The sequence below is a fragment of the Coloeus monedula genome (genome assembly GCF_965178545.1).
Source record: "Coloeus monedula genome assembly, contig: HAP1_SCAFFOLD_129, whole genome shotgun sequence".
Taxonomy (NCBI): domain Eukaryota; kingdom Metazoa; phylum Chordata; class Aves; order Passeriformes; family Corvidae; genus Coloeus; species Coloeus monedula.
In genome coordinates, this window is record NW_028120778.1 from 407,501 (window position 1) to 415,000 (window position 7,500).

A 7,500-nucleotide genomic window follows, 5' to 3' on the forward strand; every position below is an offset into this window, starting at 1 on the left:
CTAAAGACTTCTCTGCATCTGGATGCTCTTTGCTCTTGGCTTTCTTCACAGGAATGCATTTGCTGCTAAACACGTCTCAGACCCTTACCTGATCGGGATAAGGTGGGATGGAGATGAAGACTCCCACAGGGAATAGCCAGGGAGATGCAGGGCCTGGGAACATCAAGGACGGAGAAGAGAAGGAACAGGGATTGTTTTTCTTGTTTAGAGCCAGCAGTGCTGTGAGCTTGGAGAACACACGGCACCGCAGGGATCCAGGGCAGGAGCGGGATAACTGCGGGATAAGGGGAATCTGCTCCCACTCCAGGGCTGTGCCAGTGAAGGAGGGGAATTTTTTAGTGCCTTCATTACACACAAAAACCAAACCCAGCACCACCGAGCTGGACTTTCATGAGCTGCAAAACAAAGCGGCCCCTGGCCTTTGGGGGAACACAACCTCACCGAGTCACGGAGCCAGGGGATGACACTTGGGAATGATCCTTGCTGCTGCCTGCAGGCAAATCGGATGAGGGAGCCACAGGAGCTGCGGGGTTTCCTGCTCTTCCTGCAACGCCATCGGTCCAGACCAGGAGACCTTTCCTGGAACAGATCTTCCCTGTAAAGGGAGCTACACCAAAGCTCAAGCCCTCATTTAGAGACCCTTGGAAAAGCAAAGGTGAGAGGGGATTACCTGGAGCCCCAGGGGACCGAGGCGAAGGCGATGAAGAAGCAGACAGCAAAGTGCTTCCACTGCTTCTCACTCCAGCAAAGGGAACATCCCTGGAATTTCATGTCCGGCGTCGCTCCCAAACCCCACAGGTGAACCCACACGTACTCCAGGACTGATCTCCTTCAAACTTCCAGCAGCACAGACTCACCGGGAGGAACTGCGATCCAAGGACACACATCAGCAACCGTCTTCCCGCTTGCCCCTCTCTCCACATTTTCCCTTTCCAGCGGGATGCAGGTGCCACCCCCCAGAGGCAGGAAAACTGCCTTGCAATCCGCTACAAAACCTGCCTGGAAAGCCCAGGATGCCCGGAGCCAGCAGCCGTTTCTCCTGGAGCTCCTGCTGACAGGCATTTGAAGCCTGCTGTGCCTCACAGCTGCTTTTCTGCCAAGGGCATTCCCATCTTTTCTTTTTTAGCCCAAAGAAAGGTTTGCAAAGCTGAGTTTTGTGAGAAGCGCTTCATATTTGGATCATTCTTAACTTGGAGTTTCCCTTGGCACCAAAATCAGGGGCTCACCTTTTGCTTGGAGCTTGGCTGAAGTCCTCAGCAATGCCAGGGAATGTGGCCATTGGAGGCTTTGGGCAGATTTTGCTCATCTGCCTTTTTAGGCCTTGTTTCTTTCTCTCAGCCTTCCCACTGGATTGTGGCCTCCGAGGAATACGTAAAATCCCATTCCATTCCTATTCTTTCGGACAATTTTTTGTACCGTCCCTGTACAAAACGAGGCCCCCTGTTCGGATGCTTTTCCCCACCGTTCCCCGGCACTTTTATCTGCCGGTGCATTCCCTGCGTTGCTTGGGCTCTTCCCAGCTCTCTGAGCTCCTTCACAAGGCAGGAGATCGATTTGGCCCAGGAACTAAACCCTCCCGAGGAATTGTCTGAAGCCATCTCCGCATTTGACACCTGATCCTTGTGCTCAAAGGATCCCTCTTTCTTCCCTTCAGCCAATTCCAAGGCTCGCTGCCCCCAGCTGCGATCAGGCCCCAGCCTGATCCCTGCAGTCTTCCCTGCCGGGATCCTGCTCAGGAATCCCTGGGCTACAAATGTAAGAATTCGTTCTTCCCACCTCTGCCCAGTTCCAAAGGATTTGGTGTCTGCCTTACCTGGCTGGAGCCTGCTTCCAACTCTGTTCTTGCTGCTTCTGCTGCTTTCCAGTTCCCAGGAATTCCACCGACGGAGTGACAGCGTTTTCCAGCTCCGCCAGGATTCCCTCTGCTGCGTTTGGGTGCTGGAAGGATATCAAAACCAGGCTCTCTGGGGCTTTACTATCAGGAAATTACATCCCCGGATTCGTTCATTTCCAAATATTATCTCTTCCCAACAAAGCACTGGGCATCCAAGGAATACAGAAAGTGATGGGCTGACCACTGCTTACTCCTCTGGAATGTCAGAGCTTGGAAAAAAAGGGCACTTGAGGCTTCTCCTGGTGCTGCCCATGAGGTGTATTTTACTTGAGAGCCCCTTCCCGTGTCTTTCCCTGTATCCACCAAAAAATCCACCCCTTCATTCCCCAGCTGCTTGCTTCCTCCCTCTTTTCCTGTATCCAACGGAATTTTAACAGGTCAATAGTCCCCTCTGCAAGAGCACCTTTCATTCCAAACCTAAGAACAAACGAATCACTTCCCTTCCACCGTCCTTATTAGGATTCCACTGAGAGCAGTGGATGGAAAATGATCCTCTCCTGGTCCCTGCTGGATTCCCGGAGCAGGGATCCTTTCCCTCTTTCCCCCCACCACGGTGCCCTCCTCCCCCTCCCGCCCCACCCCACACCCTTTTCAGGCTTTGTTCCACAGCTTTTGCCTCCAGGCCTCAGATCCTTTCGTTCTCCACGAGCTCCCAGCAGCTCCACAGCCTTTCCTCTCCCATCCCGACCATTTCTCCGGGAATGGAGCTCCGCATTTCAATTGCCTTCTCTTTTCTCTGACAATTCCCACCAATCCAGAAGACCTAAAGCTGACACAAGGAACACTCGGTGCCCACAAATCCAAACCCAGACCCGGCCATCCCCAAACCAGCAACTCCCGGACAATTTGCGTTCATTCCAACCTAACACTGAGGACTCACCCAACCCTTCAAAATTCCCAAGAAATATCCTGTTGCCTTCACAGCTCCCAGGGGATTCTGCTTCGTGCTCACACGAAGGATTTGGGACTTCCCTGAAAAAACCCGTGCAGGGCACGCTGGAATCCCCGATCCCGTGAATCCGGGGAGCGTTAAAAGCTCGGTCCAGCCTGGGCCCCCGGAAATTTTTGCCAAATATCCCCCAAGTCCTCGGGATAACAGAACTCTCTGGTACTGCATTTTTGGCGTTGTAAAGCCTGGAATTACTCTATTCCTAGTGCTGGGCTCTGCATATGGCCGAGAAAATCCCGGCCTCCACACAGACCCAGGTTCCAAACTTTTGGATACATTTCAGCAAGCCGAGAAATTCACCTTCCCTGCTTCTTCTTAAGGGCATCCTTCTCTTCCCTTACCCGGCGCGCTCTCTCCCACTGGGGGTGGGTTTTCCCCTTCCCATGCTAATTAGTCCCTACTTCTAGGAGGTTTAGGTACCTTTCTTCCCTGGGACGGATTTCTTAACACAGCTACCGAGGCTTTGGGAGTCTCCTTTATCTTCTACTTTCTGGATCCATAAATGCCACAATCCAGACGCCCAACTTCAACAAGACATCCTTTCTACCTAAAAACACACACTCTCAACTCTTAGATCTTTTAAAGTTTTACCCCCGCAAAATTCCCCTATTTTTCCACCACTGAATTCCTCACTCCTGCTTCCAAGCATTTCTTGAATACCACGGGCCTTTTCTCAAGATTTACCCCCACGACCTTCCCTACGTGCCCACTGCTCATCACCTCATTTTTCCCTCTATGTGGTCGTTCTCCACCCCAGAGAGTTTGTCAAGTGTTGCCTCCAAAATGTTCCCCATCTCTCCACTACTCAGTTCCCCATTTTGCCTCCAAAATATTCCTTCTGTCCCCTCCAGATTGCATCCACTTTTACCCCCAGCGTTTTACTTCCTCTACAATATTGATTCAACCTTTTCCACCCCAAAAATCTGCATTCTCTCCCTTAAACAGCACCTCAGCTTTTCCCTCAAAAATGCCCCAGAGGGAAACTCAGATTCAGACCCCAAACTCCCATTTTCCTACACAAACAGTTCTTGTGGCCCCTCTCAATTCCCCCAGGCTTTCAGCTCAAGGAAGAACTGGAAGCCCATTCCCTCATCTCCACCCTTGTTTTGCTTTCCTGGAAAACCTTGTGATCCCACACTTTCTCCAAGAGATCTGCTGGGACTACTGGAAGGTTTGCTCTCTCAGAGCGCCAGGGGGCTTTACAGCACTTGTTCCTCTGCATCTTTACCCTTTCATCAGCTTTCCCCTGGAACGGTGTTGTGGGAGAAGCTTGGAACTACCAGAAATGGATCGCGTTCACATTTTTTCCCCACCAGTTTTTATCTGGTTTCAGATTCCTGGAATTACCCTCAAATGTGCCCTAGAACACTGCTGTGAAAGGATCAATGAGAAGAACAGCCGGAAAGCAGAAAACCACCTCCAGCAGCAGCCACAATGATCCCATTTCTCTTCTTACCTGGTCCTGCCAGAGCTCCCAACAGCCATTCCCATTCCAAAACAAGAGCTATGGAAGACATTCCTGCTGTCCGTGAGGGTGAGGCGGCAGTTCTGGATGTTCTTCGCTGTGCAATCAGACAACAAACAGAGTGTAAATGATCCTGGTGGTCCCTTCCAAGCCAAACCAGCCCGTGATTCCATGCGTGGATCAGCACCTGTCCCAGCTCCATTCCAGAAACCTCCTCCCACTAACCCAGAACTTTCCTTTTTCTGCTCAACATCAGGGCTTTGCTGCCGAGTGCCCCGGGCAGGGGACGCCTCAGCCTTCCCTGGGACCGCAGCATTCCCTGCGCTGCCTCAGCATCCCCTGCGCTGCTGTTCCACGCCCATCCCGTGGTCCAGCGCCGTTCCGGGCTGCAGTGCCGGGCTCTCCCCACGAGGCGGCAGCACCGGGAGCGAGCAGCCCCGGCCGGTCCCGCTGTCTCGGGGCAGCTGCGCCTTTAACCCGCCCTGAGCCGGCGGGGCCGTGAACACAGCGGGCACAAACGCCACCGCTCCCCTTTATTTCACCCTCAGAGGCACAGGATCGCAGCATTTCCTGGGCTGCAAGGGACCCACAGGGAGCATCGAGTCCAAATCCTGGCCCTGCACCCCAAGAATCCCACCCTGTGCCCGAGAGCCTTGTTCAGACCCAAACGCTTCCCCCAAGATCCTGAAAACACAGCGGGGCTGGGAGAAGGATGACCACGGAGGATTTTTTTATACCGATCTCCTTGCACGATCGTTAAATAACATTATTAGACAGTCCATGAACGCATCCCTGTGCCGGGACAGCCACCCCTGTGCCGGAACACTCATCCCTGGGCCGGAATACCGATCCCCCGCGGCCCCCACCGTCCGCTCGGGGCTGTCCCCGTTGCCCGCTCACCTCCGAGCCCGGAGCACCCGCCCCGGTGCCCCCGGCCCGGCAGCGCTGCTCCCCGGGCTCCCCGCCATTGGCGCTCCTGGCGAAGAAGGGCGGAAGTCACCGGTACCGCACCGATGTGACTATTCGACCTTCTCAAGATGGCGGCCGGAAGGACCCCCCCCCCCCCCCCCCCGCTCCGTCTATTCGACTGCCTGAATGCTCCCGCCTGCCCCAGGCGCCGCTGACCCCACAGTCGGTGTCCGCGTAGCGGGAAACGCCTCAGAAAATTGCGCGCAAGCGCTGGGCTGGCGTCGGCGTCGGCGTCGCGTTCAGGCAGCCGAATCGACGCAGCTTGGGGGGGGGAGGGCCTTCCCTGCCGCCATATTGAGAAGGTCAGAAAACAGTGCACACGACCGCCATCTTGAGTGTGGCAGTGACGACACTTCCGCCCTTCGCCGCCATCTTGGGTGCTGGCAGAAGCCACTTCCGGTCGAGCCGCCATCTTTAGTGTGGTACACTTAGGGCCCCCGCCGCCCCTCACAAGAGCTTCTGTCTAGTCGGCTGCCTGAATCCGGCCCGGACTCCGACGCCGGCCCCGCGCTTTCCGCGCGATTTTCCGCCGTGCTTCCCGGTGCGAGGACACGGCTGGCGGGGTCAGCCGCGCCGGAGGCGGGCGACGGCTCCGCGACCGGCGCGGCAGGCATCGGCAGGGACACCTCTCGCAGGGGGCCTACTGCGTCCGCCATCTTGAGTGTGGCGGAAGTGTAAACCACCCTCTGCAAGGTCCTGGCAGATAATAAAATAATAAAATAAAATAAAGACTGTCATATTCTAATAAAAACGTCACTTAACGCCGTCCCGAGAGCGCGGAACTGCGCCTTCCTTTCCGAGCCGCCTCCTTGAGAGCGACACGCGGGCGGCTCGATTCCGACCGTGCCCGCCCGGTGCCTCCCGCCCGGGTCGCGCTGCGACCGCGCCTCTGCTGCCCGGCAAGACCGGCCCCGCCGGGCCGCCCCCCGCGCTGTCATTCCCCGCGGTCACCGCCCCGCACGGCGCCCGTTCCTTTCCATAGCTGTGGCCCCGCTCATGCACGGCCGTGTCCCTTGGCGCTGCGAACCGCCCTTCGCCCCTCCCCTCCGCTGACAGACCCGGCCCCGCTCGCTCCCGCTCCTTGCCACGCTCGGCAGCCACCGAGGCCGCCGCCCTCTCGGCTCAGCCGGCACCGGGCGGCAGCAGCGCCGGGGCGCCGTGTCGGGGGCGGCAGTGCCGCCGTGTCGGGGGCGGCAGTGCCGCGCTCTCGCCACCAGGCGGCAGCAGCGCCGCCCAGCTCAGCCCGGGGGCAGGCACAGAGCACAGGGAAAAGCCGGCTCCGGGCGCTCTGCAGCTCCTGCAGCCCGAGCGTCTCGGCTCCTGGGGCCAGGCGCTTGCTGCTTTCCTTCCTACAGAAAAACGCCGGCTCCTTATTCTCAAAACCTGCGGATCTCTATTCCCAGCTTCTTATATTCCTGTATGCGACAGAGTAGAGAGAGAGAGCTGGCTCATTTCAAAATGAATTTACATCTACATCAGTAGCATTTGCCTATAGATGTAAAAATGAAGAACTTAACAGGTTTTAGTATTCTGCACACAGCCCTCGCTGGGAGGAATGGTAAAAAGTTAAAAACAAATGAAACTTTAAAAGTAGAAAGTTAGAAACAAAGTTACAACGGCAGAAATTTAGAAACAAAGAGGTAAAATACAAGAAACGAACACGTTTCTAAAGGGAGAAAGTTAAAAACAAACAAAGTTAGAAACAAAAAAAAAAATTAGAAACAAACAAAATTAGAAAGGTAGAAATTTAGAAACAAAGTCAGAAAGGCAAGTGTTGAGCCTTTGACAGGGTACCCCTCCTTCTCGGACCAGGGTGAAAGAGCAGAGGAGGCTGCTGTTCTGCTAAGTTCTTTATTTCACGGTCTCACAGCTGTCTTGAAGGCAGAGATCGAATGGGGTTACATGATACAGCCAAGCAGCAGCAGCAGGCAAAACCAGCTTTTTCTATATGCTCCATACACTCTATTTTTTCTTATAGAAGTGTGGATTCCATTTGTTCATTGACCAGTAAGATTAACACACGATTCTAGTTTTCCTTAAACCCATCCTGGTCTAAATCTAACAGTCGTAAGCCTCACACAAGTGTCATCTGCCCTTGTTCCATAAGGAATCCCTCTACAGACAGGGAGTTGTCACCGGCCCCGTGCTCATGGGCTGCAGGGGACACCCGCACTGAGGAGGAAATGGAAATGGGAAAGAGGGAACTGCAACCTGATGGGACGC